This window comes from Pipistrellus hanaki, assembly GCF_964339955.1.
Source record: "Pipistrellus hanaki genome assembly, chromosome: 10".
NCBI classification, from domain to species: domain Eukaryota; kingdom Metazoa; phylum Chordata; class Mammalia; order Chiroptera; family Vespertilionidae; genus Pipistrellus; species Pipistrellus hanaki.
The window spans coordinates 60557664-60571037 of record NC_140512.1 but is presented as its reverse complement, the minus strand read 5'-3'; the positions used below and the strand labels follow the sequence as shown (position 1 = coordinate 60571037).

At 45.1% G+C, this 13374-nt stretch overlaps 1 protein-coding gene across 2 annotated transcripts in view; it reads right to left on the bottom strand.

The window, feature by feature from the left end:
• The window catches only part of AASS (aminoadipate-semialdehyde synthase), a 56536-nt gene extending 46457 nt beyond the window's left edge, over window positions 1–10079 (bottom strand). The window contains exon 1 of one of the 2 annotated variants that reach the window (XM_084897133.1): window positions 9960–10079. The gene's annotated coding sequence lies outside the window, so the exon portion shown is untranslated. Of the gene's footprint in view, window positions 1–5464; window positions 5704–9959 lie in introns of those variants that run through there. The other variant, XM_084897132.1, reaches the window with a different exon arrangement.
• Window positions 10080–13374: the final 3295 nt, after the last annotated feature.

Genomic DNA, 13374 nt, shown 5'->3' with positions numbered 1-13374 from the left:
CCTCTCTTCCTCTCTGTAAAAAATCAATAAAATATATTTTTTTCAATAAAATATATTTTTTAAATCAATTAAAACATATCCTTGGGTGAGGGTTAAAAAAAAAAAAGTACAGAGCAACTTATGGGTCACTAACCCATATCTGGGGAGCTGAAGTCGATTTTTAAATATACGTTTTCATCAAACAACTATTCAGCACAAAAATTTTAAGCAAGTTAACCTGCTATGCAAATATAGGAAGATAACGTATGTCAATTCTGAGAGCATGACATTAGGAATTCTTTGATCACGTACAAGATTCTTAGCTCAACGTGTTTCAAGTTTCATCTCTGACCATTTTCTACAAGCGCCGCTCAGTGCTGAGTGATCTGCTTTCCACTTTCACCGCTCGGTGATGCACAGAATAGAAAGGTAGCACTTAGAGACCTTTGTGTCACATGATCACTTTTCTAGTAATTCGCCGTTACTGAATTTTATAAAAGTATTGGTCCCGGGCAGGCTGGAAGTTTAAGAAAACAAAACAAACACACATGTTCGTCCACCGCACGTGTTAAAGAGTTTTAAGAAGCAGAGCCCTGAACGCAACCCCCACCTCCACCTGGGACGCCCAGCCTCACCCTCAATGGCTCTTTCGTTGCTCTACTTGCTGTTCCCTTTCCCAGGGTTTCCTTTCCAGAACAATCCTCCTCTCATATTAAACCTGAGCCTGTCTCAACCAGTTTTTTTTTTTTTTTTGCTGTTATTCCAGACTGCAAAATTCCACTCATTGATTCAATCCCAAAATGTTTACACGGAGGCTCACTATTAGTTTTTTTGTTTGTTTGTTTTTGTTTTTATTGATTTTTTTTATAGAGAGGAATAGAGAGGGATAGAGAGTCAGAAACATCGATGAGAGAGAATTATCGATCAGCTGCCTCTTGCACACCCCCTACTGGGGATGTGCCCGCAACCAAGTACATGCCCTTGACCGGAATCGAACCCAGGACCTTTCAGTCCGCAGGCCGATGCTCTATCCACTCTATCCACTGAGCCAAACCGGTTTCGGCAGTATTAGTTTACATAAAGTCTTAGAGCACAAATATCAAACAGTATTCTATCCCTCTCCATATGGCTAAATACACTTGGTAGTCAAATGTCATTTCAGATGATAATTTACTGGATAATTTGGATGCTAGTGTTTAGGCTCTTATGTTTAGGTTGGCATCAAAATATAGTGTTTGGCTCAGTGGATGGAGCATAGGCCTGTGGACTGAAAGGTCCAGGGCACATGCGGGCTTGATCCCCAGTAAAGGGCAGGCAGGAGGCAGCCTATCAATGATTCTCATCACTGATGTTTCTGTCTGCCTCTCCCTCATTTCTGAAATCAATATATATATATATATATATATATATATATATATATATTCACACTACATGATTTCACACCTCCCAGAAATGTTCTACCAATCACTACTAGCATTAAGCCAAATTGGTATGGAACACATTACTGTTACATCAGACTGCAACCTCTAAATCAGACCCACCACGCTGATGGGGAATCTTTATCCAAACCTGGGGGCATACAAATACCTGCCCCCCCTCACCCCCAAGAAGGCAGCTCACAGCACCACCGAGCACAAGAGCACAGGGACCAGCGCGGAGCCCTCTCAGAGGCTTTGGGAAGGAGAGGGCATGGGCAGAAGGGCTGCCCGCAGCGAGTGAGCACGCAGGTGGTGAGGGCCGCATCGGTGATCAGCACCTCAGGAAAAGACTGCTGTGTGCCCTCTCTAAATGGCGGTTTACTTAACATACTCTTGTTTCTAAAAGAGACAACATAGAGGCCAAACCCAAGCCAAAGCACATAGCAGCTATTCTCTCCCAAGACAGAGAAGAAAAAAAAAAAAGAAAAAAAAAAAAAAACAGCAGCAGCCCAGGACACTTGAATCCCTATGTTCTCCAATAAAACCCACTCCAAAGACACGTGATTCTTTTAACACACAGGTAAGCCCAGAAATGGCCCCATCCTCCCAGCAGGAGCTTTCCTTCACATTCCCTAGGTGGTGGAGGGGCGCCACATCCTCTGTTCTTTACAGCAATTCTCAACATGAGGGAGCACTTTCAGAAATATAGCCTCTCCCCCCTCAACCTCATAACCACAGCCTCTCCTCCCTCAGGGACCATCCCTCTTCCTCCTCTCTCCTCCTCCGCCCGGGGTGGAGGAGCGCGATATGGTAGGAGAGACACAGACACACGTATGTAACAGGCACATAGACACCGGCACAGGCGGGCTTTCCGTGGGGACAGGAACAGAAAGCAGCAGGTGGGAGCCTCTGCAGTTTGTGTGGGAAGCTGCTTTCACTCTTCCTGCTTGCAGGCAAGTCTCAAATCACAAGTCCCAAAACTGTGTTTTCAAAGAAATGTTAACGATGGTTATCACTGACTCCGCATATATGCCAAGCACCAGGCTGAGCACCTTACAGATATTATTTCATTTTCTCCCTGCAAACAGTCTTAACAGGTAGACACTTGTTACCCCGTTTTACAGGTGAAGAAACTGACGTGGAGTCTAGGTAGAACTGGCGCTTTGAAGCAGAAGCAGGATTCCTGTTCCTATTTAACACTCAGGATTTTCTCTTTGCTGAAGCTTGCAGATCCGCACCATGGAGACCTGACCCAGGGTGTTTCTGCTGCCAGCTTGTTTCAGAAACCGATCAGGTCCATATGGCATTGGCATTGACAATTAATCTTAGTGAATGATCAATTCTGCCCCAAGCGTGGGCTGCCTCTACCCATCCCTTTCCCCTGTGCCACCAAAACCCATTTCTGGGTCCCTGGCCAAGTTCAAGTCCAGTTCTCTGGGAGCTCAGGAAAACATGCGTGCCCAGATCACTGCATTGCTAATTGCTTGAACCGGAAACTTGGTGTCAGCCGAGCACTTCCCGGACCCACCATTCATCTCACTGTAAAGTTATCCTGAACCATCTAGCAGTGAAGATCTCTCCATTGCTTTCAGGTGAGGGACGGCAGGTGTCTGGTATTTATTTCCTGGAAATGCCCAGGTTGGCTGTTCCGGGTGTCCCTGTCCTGGAATTTGTGTGTTTTTCTGAGGAGATCAGGAAATGATCAACATGTATATTCCTGGCAATGCCTCCAGTGAGGCACAGAAGGAAGGCCCCTGGCTTCCCGCGGGCGCTGGCCAGGTCACTGCAAGGTGACAGGTGCTGAAAATGGCCTTCAGCATGAGCAAAGAGGATGTGAAAGAGCAAGAGGAGAAGAAAAAGAAAGATCTGGGGGGAATAAGGAGGAGCGAGAGGAGAGAACTAGTGGAGGAAAGAGAAGTGTCACCCAGTCAGGGGAGGAGAATGAGACCCTTCTCCTGACAATCGCTAAAGTCTTCCCTTCAACTCAGCAAGGGCTACTGCTTCAACAGCATAAAAATGAAATTTAAAAGATTCCACCCCATGTTTTTGTAAAACAAGAAGAGCACTAAGGTATACATTTTACTTCCCTAGAACTGATCGGGAGTTGGAAATGACTCTGAAGTCGTGGGAGGACTCTACTGAACTAAGTGCTCAGACACGCACAGAGACAGGGGGACAAGCAGGGGATGGGCTCTTGCAATTGGACACAGTGTGTGATATTGCAGTACCTTAAGAATTTCTTTCAACTCACAAATTATCGATCTTTGCAATGTACACATGAGAACCAGGGGAAGAAGGAGAACATGCTTAAATGTTCTTGGTATTTTCTATCCTTTTTGAGAGAAATGAAAAGGGAAATGGTGATTAAAAATAGAAATAGAGGGGACCCTTTCTCACTCCCCATGTGGGAGTCCGTTCTGTGGGACTCTTTCCCTCACCCCACAGGGGAGTCTGTACTTGTTCTTCAATAAAGCTCCACCTTTGAAAAAAATAGAAATAGATGGATAGATAGAGCGTAGCACTCCATACATATCCCACAGTTCTCCTTCAGTGACCATGATATAAACTATGGTGATTAAGTATATCATCACCCCAAATCACATGAAGGAAACAAAGAAAATTTTGTGAGGTGTGCTGGTATTTATAAAAGATTCTATCTGAGAAAAAGCCATGTTCACAGGCAGAGGAACTGATACGTATTTGGGAAGGTTCTTTCAAATGATGAGCAGATTGGTCTTTGTACAATTACGATATTTAAATAAAAATATAATAAAAGCCCAAAATGTTCTTGATGGAGTTAAATTTTTCATATTGATTATAGAAGAGGTGTTTTGATTTCCTCTTTAATTAAAAAAAATTATGTGGTGTATCCCTAAGGTGTGTATAGCATGATGTTAGGTACTTCTAAAGAAGCAGAAATCCTATTTCTGCTCATTTTCATGGAATCCCAGGGTGGGACAATTTCATTTAATTAAATGGCCCCCATTAAAATCTGATGGTGAGTCCTGGCTGGTGTGGCTCATTTGGTTGGAGCATCATCCTGTAAACTAAAAGGTGGCAGGTTCGATTCCCAGTCGGCACATGGGCACATGTGGGATGCAGCTCATTGATGTTTCTCATCTCTTTCTCTCTCTCTCTCTCTCTCTCTCCCTCTCCCTCTCCCTCTCCCTCTCCCTCTCCCTCTCCCTCTCCTTCTCCTCTCATGAATTTCTAAAAAATTTTAAAAATCTGATGGAGATGTATCAATTACTGTTTCTAACTGGTGAATTATCAATTACTGGTTCTAACTGAATATTAGAGTCAGAATGACCCTGAAGGTAGTGAACCCCATGAAAATCAGGAATTTTCTGTGGTTTATAAAAATCATTTTCCAAGTATCTATAAATGAATCACAATAAAACTGTCTACTATTCTGGTAGGCATAACTTTTAAATGTCACTGGATTAACTGTTTGTATGCCATAAGTGTCTATAGACGCAAGCAGCGGAACTTTTTAAATTAAATCCAATATATTGTGACAGTTAACTGGTTAAGTTATATCTATCTGCTACTGTTTAGGTAGTACTTATGCCATAAAACATTGTATTTGATTTGTGCTGATTTTCATGAGTAAAAGTGGTAGGTTGTTTAATAGAGCTGAGATCTACATAGAGATTTTTATTCTTTCATCTAATATTAAAAAATCCTTTAAGTCTCTTCAATCCTTTTCATAGCATCAGCCTAACCAGGAAACATTTTAAATTCACAAACCACCCACCTAAACCAGAACAATTTGTGATCTAAATACAAAAACTTAAGTACAAAAAGGGCCACCTAAATTCTGTTTGATTTATTTATTTATTTATTTATTTATTAAATATATTTTTATTGATTTTTCACAGAGAGGAAGAAAGAAGGATAGAGAGTCAGAAACATTGATGAGAGAGAATCATCAATCAGCTGTCTCTTGCACGCCCCCTACTGGGGATGTGCCCGCAACCACGGTAAATGCCCTTGACCAGAATTGAACCTGGGACCTTTCAGTCCACAGGCCTAAGCTCTATCCACTGAGCCAAACCAGTTTCGGCTAATTTCTGTTGTTTTAAACTCACAAACCTAAACCAGAACAATTTGTGATCTAAATACAAGAACTTAAGTACAAAAAGGGCTTCCTAATTTCTGTTGTTCCCAGTGGGACATGTATAAAGGATTACAAATTCCTAATTAACAAATGAAGTCCAAATCTCCCATATCTAGCCCCAGTAGTCAGAGATGTGCTCTTTGTCCTTTAGATTTTTAAAATAATGCCTCTAGACTACAATTCAATAGCTAAAACTCAATCCCATGGAGAGATTTATCAATGCCAATTATTTGTTGTACCAATCAGACCCACATCTTGATTAAATATTGAGAGACTAAATAATGGAGTAGCCTTGAGTTGAACAAAATAAGGAAACAGATGAGAAATGAAAATGTTTTATACCTGCCCTTCCACGTCACTCAAAAACCACAAGTGTCTATTAAAACACACACACACACACACACACACACACACACAAAAACACATGGTTTCCCAGGAAGCCCTGGTACTAAAGCTCCATGACCATGTGCCTTGGCCCACACTACACAGTATGTGGTATTCAGACCATAATAATCCTGGCGAGGTCCAAAAAAGTTACAAATTAACAGAACACCTGATGATGGCCTAGAACTAATTCAAATACCTTCCAACCCCAAGGCTTGCTAGAACGAAGCTAGGGCATGCAGTAACACCGTCCTCCCTCCATATCTGTACTTCCTGTTGCACAAGTACATCCATTAAACTCCTTATAGCCGGCCAGAAATTTAAAAACAAAAATAAGTAGACTTGGGTAGGTGGACTCTAATAATATCAACTAACCTGGTCTAGGAATAGTCATAAGTTTTCAAGCCCATGAACTAGGTAAGCATAGTTATCCAAGGACATGAGACCCAAGATTCTCCTGGTGGCTAGCCCACAGATTTTGTTTCACTGAGATGGAATGCAAAGTTCGTTCTGAACTGCAGACTCATCCAAAATGTCTCTCCGCTTATTTGTCTCTTTGCTGAACTGTAAATGCTCTGAGGGAATTAACGGTGTTTTATTCATCTTTTGTTACTGGTGCATAGGAGAGCTCAAATGTTTTAAGAAAAAAAAAATCAATGACCAAGTTTAAGCGAACATCATAAAGACCTATGCAGCAGAGAAAACAAAATAGACACACCAAACAGAGACTCATATTCCCCTCCCCACCCCGACTCCTAGCCACAACATTCAACAACAAAAAAGGCTATTCTCTGCCAAGGTCTTATAGACCAATAAATGTTATGCCATGCAATAGGATATGGTAGGAAAATTCATACCTGGGAGCTGAAACTAATAACTAGTTGTAGGTTCCTTCTATTGACCTCAGTTTCCTCTTCCAGACTAGATTGTAGTACAGAAGTCCTTTTCAGCTCTCATAGTCTATTAAGAATATTAGTGCCGAAACCAGTTTGGCTCAGTGGATAGAGGGTCCGTCTGCGGACTGCAAGGTCCTGGGTTTGATTCCAGTCAAGGGCATATACCTTGGTTGAGGGCACATCCCCGGTGGGGGATGTGCAAGAGGCAGCTAATCAATGATTCTCTCTCATCAGTGTTTCTAACTCTCTATCCCTCTCTCTTCCTCTCTGTAAAAATCAATAAAAATATATTTTAAAAAAAAGAAAGAATATTAGTGCCCAGGCACTGTGGATCACAAAATCATTAGAATTTTAGAACATAATAGACACTCTGACTCAGGGAGATCCAGCTAAAGTACACTAAACAAAGAAGCAGAAACACGAAAAAGACTATGGGAGGCAGACATTCACCTGTTCCCTGCATTAACCAACAGCCCTCAGCCGGAGCCCAGAGCTTGCAGCAGGAGGGGCACACCTCAACGGTACACCAACTCCCTGTCTCCACAGACGGCCTGGCGACTGGTTCCACTCACTCTGTGCCCTCGGTGCATAACCACCTGTCTATATTTTACCTGCAACATGGAGTCAGGGCTGCTGTGAAGTTCATTTCAACAAATACATATAAAGTGCTGAGCGCAGCCTCACACGCTGCAAACACTCCGGAAACGCTAACAAACGAAGTCCCGAAGCCTGCCCGCTCCTCCAGGATGAGCGCAGTGACACCCCCAGCAGAAGACACCACCTTCCTCTCCTCTTCCTCAGACCTGTAGGCAAGCAAGTCAAACTCACGGCCCGCGGCCCACAATGAATATTTTTGCAGCCCAGTCAATATAACGGTATGTAAGGAACGTTTTAATAAAAGTTTAGTAACTTAATTTTTACAATATCCTGTTATACATAATTATTAATAACGAACTATAGCATTTACTAATGACTGATTACTATAATCGTGTTGCACTGATTTCCCTTTCTCGCCATACACACAGGTCCACCATCTCCTCCATTAATACTAGCACAAACATTTTAGCAGCCGATTACTATGTCATTAATCTTACACCGACTTGTTTGATGTGCGCAACAGGAAATATTTTGCTTTCGGAGAACAAGAAAAATAGGTTTCTTTGCATTATGCATATTAATTTGTGCAGTTATTCAGTGTCTGGCAAGTTCATGTTCAAGAAGAAATACTAATTTTTATTAAAATGTTCTATTATTTAATGTTTAGCAATGACTCATTTATTTCAGCCCTTTGTATTCAGCATGTCTATGAAATAAACCTGTGTTTCTATGAAAATTGAAGCTTTTGTTTTTTTTGCAGCCCACGTAAACTTAAACCTTGTTTTTCTGGCTCGTGTTAGCCTCTGAGTTTGACATGTTTGTGGTAAGGCCTTCCCAATGGCTTCATGTTGACTCCCTCTCGGTCTTCCATCCAAAAAAGGAGCCCAGGAGGCCCCCTTTTCAACGCCCCCCGTTAGGCCTGGGCATTCAGGATAAATAGCTTACCCTTCTGATGCTGCATTTCATCAAATTTTAGACTTTTTATTTTTTCACATTTTACATCCCTGAAATAGGAATGCATCTTAAATGATTTCACCTGAGGTTAACATGGCGATAATGTTGTTGGTTCTTTCCCATTCAAAATGCACAGTGTTTCTGTGACCCCATGAATTTCAGGAATTTGTTGTGGCCTCACCAAGGAAATTTGCCACTATTTATAGTTTTATTTCTATATATATATATAAAAAAAAAAAACCCACTAAAGAATATTTGCAAAAATGAAAACTTTTTTGTTAAAGGGACACTGCCTACACTCGAAAGACCACTTCCAAACTCCCATGCCATGCTTGGTTAAGGCTTAAACAGAGATCATTAGGGGGGAATTTTTCGGTTGTAAAGAATTCAAATTAAAGTGCTGATGCTGCTGCCACCAATAACAAGGGAGACTGGTAACAAATACGAATTTCCGGAGAGTGGGAGAGTGACTTAGGAACGCTGGTTTAAACCTCTGTCCTCCTAACTCACTCTCCAGGAAAGCCACCGCTTAGGTCACCGGGTCAGGAAGCCCTGGGTTCCCACGTCTTCATCGGGAAAAGGCGGGAAAGGAAGTGCAAGTGGCAAAATCAAAACACAGGCACACACATAGACAATAGCACGACCACACAAAGCCCTATGAGTGGTTTCTTTTTTTAAATAAAGTATGTGAAAGCCACTGCCCGGGTCAGCGGCCTGTGGACAGCTTAGCTACACCTGCATAATCACAGCTGCATCTTCTCCCCATCCCGATGCCTGATGACCCGCAGTATCAAAACATGTTCATCGCTGATCAGGTTACTGAGCTCGCTGTCCTCCCCCCTCTCCAGGCCCCCATCCCGCTTCCACTCCCCTAAAACCGGCGCCTGGAAAGCATATCTCTTCTGGAAGTTGTGAGGACACTGGAGTCCTTTTCCATCATGCAGGACAGGCAAGCAAACAGCTTCTACCCGCACCCACTCCCGGGGCGAGCTCCTTACTGGCCCACACAGACCCTGCAGGTCTGGGGGTGGGGATGGGGTGCAACTGTGGGGTCCATATCAAAGCCAGCCCGAGATGGCCAGGGTGAGAAGTTTGTGATCAGAGTTGGGCTTGCAGGCCAGAACTGGGAAACAACTGCACAGAAAGACGGCAGCGGGGGTGGGGGGTTGCCCCCCGCAATCTCCATCAACCACCCCCCAAAATCCCCTTCTCCCATCCCCCGCAGCCAGCCCATCGAAATACGCACTCAGTCCAAGGATCAACCCAGAGTTCGCTCCTGGGCTTCAACCCCAATCCTGTACCCCTCGGCTGCCCCACCCCCTTCCACCGCCAAAAAAAAAGAAATCCGAATTGCATGCCTCCCCCTTCCAGTTCTGCAAGTTGGGAGCTGCGCCAGGGGCCCCCCTTGCGGGGTGAAGCCGCAGTCAGTCCCCCGCTCCCAGCCCAGCGTGCAGCGGCCAGAGGGAGCCTGCGGGCGGCGGGCTGAGCGGAGCGGGAGGAGCGGGAGCCGGAGCGGGACGCAGAGCGCCCTCGGGCTCCCGGCCGCACCCCGCGTCCTGCCCGCGCCCTCCCGGCGCATCCCGCCAGCGGAGCCCGCCGCCCCCTCCTCACCTCGTCCTCCCGGGCGCCGACCGCTCCCCGCCGCCTCCCAGCTCCCGCTGCCCGCAGGGTAGGCCCCGGAGTCCCGGCAACAATTGGGATGCGAGCCGGGAGGAGGAGGTGTTTGCTCAACTTCTGGGGACGTCATGCCTACCCCCCCTCCCGCAGCCAATCAGCGGCCTCCCTGAGGGAACAACCTCCTCCTCCGCCAATGGGCGGCGCTCCCAGGTGCTGGGTCATGCCCGCCCCCGCCCCTCCCCGCCGCCCGCTGACCGGCGTCCTTCGGGGGCCAGCGGTCCTCCCAGGACAGTTATTGACCAAGTTCACTGCCGTCCGCGGCGGAGGGCAGGCGGAGACCCGGGAGGACGAGAATAGCCTGGGCCACACACGCCACAGAGATGCGTGCATTTCCTGGAAAAAGTTGTGAGCTCCTGTCCATTGCGTTTGTTCAGCAATATACTTTTTTTTCAAAGCACGTTCACAGCACACCGCTGGAGGCAGGTAACAGTTCCTAGAACAGTTGTTTTTGTTTTGATTTGTTTTTAATATATTTTATTGATTTTTTTACAGAGGGGAAGAGAGTTAGAAACATCGATGAGAGAGAATCATCAATCAGCTGCCTCTTGCATAGCCCCTACTGGGGATGTGCCCGCAACCAAGGTACATGCCCTTGACTGGAATTGAACCGGGGACCTTTCGGTTCATAGGCCTACGCTCTATCCACTGAGCCAAATTGGTTTTGGCCGTAGAACAGTTTTTGAGCCCAGCAAAATGAGACTGAAAAAAAAATTAGTGTATCCATGTCCAATGATTCTTGTGAATCATGAGTGTTTGACAAACCCCAAAATTCTTTAAAAGTCCTAAGTGGTCCCAGAGGAACAGGGGGAAATGCATTTCATCAACACCATTAGCCTCAGCACTGGAGGCTGGGGAGCGTCCGAAGCCCATCTGTGGTCCTGTCCCTCTAAGGAGTCAATGCCAAAAGGTACTCTTCCCTCCTGTTTTTATAACTTTCTCCAACACTCACTTTTCTCATCCCTGCCACAGAGGTGTGAAACTACCAAACTCTCAGGTCAATAATCTAGAGCCTTGCCGAAACCGGTTTGGCTCAGTGGATAGAGCTTCGGCCTGCGGACTGAAGGGCCCCGGGGTTCGATTCCAGTCAAGGGCATGTACCTTGGTTGTGGGCACATCCCCAGTGAGGGGGGGGGGGTCGGTGTGCAGGAGGCAGCTGATCGATGATTCTCTCTCATTGGTGTTTCTGACTATCCCTTTCCCTTCCTCTCTGCAAAAAATCAATAAAAAGTATATTTAAAAAAATAAATAATCTAGAGCCTAGAATATTCTTATAAACTCCTCTCATGCCTCTAATTGCCCATTAGATTAGAATCTTCTCTGGAAGTAGAAATTTCCCCTCTGTGTCTTTAGCTTCTCATATCCAAAGTGATCTTCCTGATGACACACACACACACACACACACACACACACACGCACACGCACACACCCTTAAGCCTTCTCTTCTTGCTCTGTTTCCCAGCGGGGACCTTGATATCGCCAACTTCCTAATCAGCACCTCCCCAGACCTGAAACCACAGGTTTGCTTTGGTTCTTCCTCTGGCCTGTCCACCTTAACCTGTCCTTTCAAAACCCTCTACTATCACCCTCCTTCAAACCCCTTTGTACGCCTCCTGGACTGCATTCCCTTAAGCTCACAGCTCTGACCATCTCGTTGGCCTGACTAAAAAGCCTCCGTGCTTCTCAGTAACCCTAGAACGCGGCCGAAAGTCCTTCACACAATGTTGCTTCATGGGGTCACGGTGAGGGTAAACTGAAATGATGTCCAAAGTGTTCTGCCAAGAGTCTATATAAAGAAAGTGGTGATTATCATTTATTTTTCTGTGTTGTCCACCTACCTGCAATTCTCGTCTACAACAGTGTCCACCTCTCTGAAGCTCACCCGTCCCTTGGGGTGCAGTTCAAACACCACTTCAACCACCTGTGATGTCTCCCTTCTGTCTTATGTGTCTGTCTCTCTTGTCCTTACTGCAGCCTTCCCTATAGAATAGTCATTTGTATTGATCTTACCTCTCCATCCCTTACCGGTCATCATCATAGAAACCTCAATAAAAGCAAGTATGTGTATTTGGCCTTGCCTTTTCCCCCCTGCTGCTCCTAGCACAATACAATGCATGGGGCATGTGATGGGTAGGTCGGGGGTCTCAGAAGGAAATAGACGGCACAAGCCAACTGGAGATGTGAAGGGCATAGCATGTACAGGGATAACGGAGGGCAACGACAGACAATGCTGTGCCCTGTGACTGGCAGCAATGAGAACGCCCTGTAGGCCTGAACCAGGCCAGAGGGAGGGATGGTCACCAGAATTCGGAAAGAGCTCTAGCGATGGGGTAGCGGAAGCTATAGGCAGTGCCACCTGACCGAAGGGGCTTTGGAATCAACCAAGAATGGAGCTGCCTAAGGAATCAATAACTCCATCCCATCTAAAGCAGGGGTAGGTCCCACAGCCAGTCTGGCTCAGCTGTTGAGCATTGACCTATGAGGTCATGGTTCAATTCCCAGTCAGGACATATGGCCAGTGGGGGGCGTGCATGAGGAAGCTGATCAATGATTCTGTCTCATCATTGATGTTTCTATCTCTCTTTCCCTCTCCCTTCCTCTCTAAAATCTATATATATCAGAGGGTGAACAAACTTTTTTTTTTTTCCAGAAAACAAATATTCCAGGCTTTGCAGGCTGTAAGGACTCTGTCACAATTATCCAAATTGAGAAAATTGCAAGTCCCTTGGCATTTTCAGGGTGAATCTCTGTTGGTCCCTAATGTTTCACATCGTCCCCAAGGCCCATGGCGCCCTGGAGAGTCCATTCCCTGTGCAGGGTATACCTCACGGAGCACGTTGACTGCCCTCATCTCCTGCTCCGTTACTGTGGTAAGTCCGCTACAACTTAGAAATTTTCAGTTACACATCACTGTGCTTTATATATCAGATGAGAGTTATATGCTATAATGTATACATTTGGGGAACGCAAATTTTGTCATATATTTCACTGACACATGGCAAATCTAATATAGTCAAATAAATGGGAAAATCCAGTGCTCTTCCTTTCAGCGTCTCTTGAATGAAAGTCTCAAAAAAAAAAAAAAAAAAAAAAGATGTCTTAAAGGACTGAGAAAAGATTGGAGACAGGAGAAAGAAAGTAATTAAAATGAAAATGAAACACAAGTGTAATTTTTCTGGAATAATTGTAAGTGTCACGGAGCTGGAGACAGCCAACAGCCAGGTCCAGGAGGTAAGGAGACTCAGGACTTTCCGTTTGTAGCCCCAGTCTGGGTCCGGTACTGAATGACGCCAATCTTTTACAGTACTTGTCTCACTGTAGAGAGAGGAAGGATAAAAGAATATAAAAATTG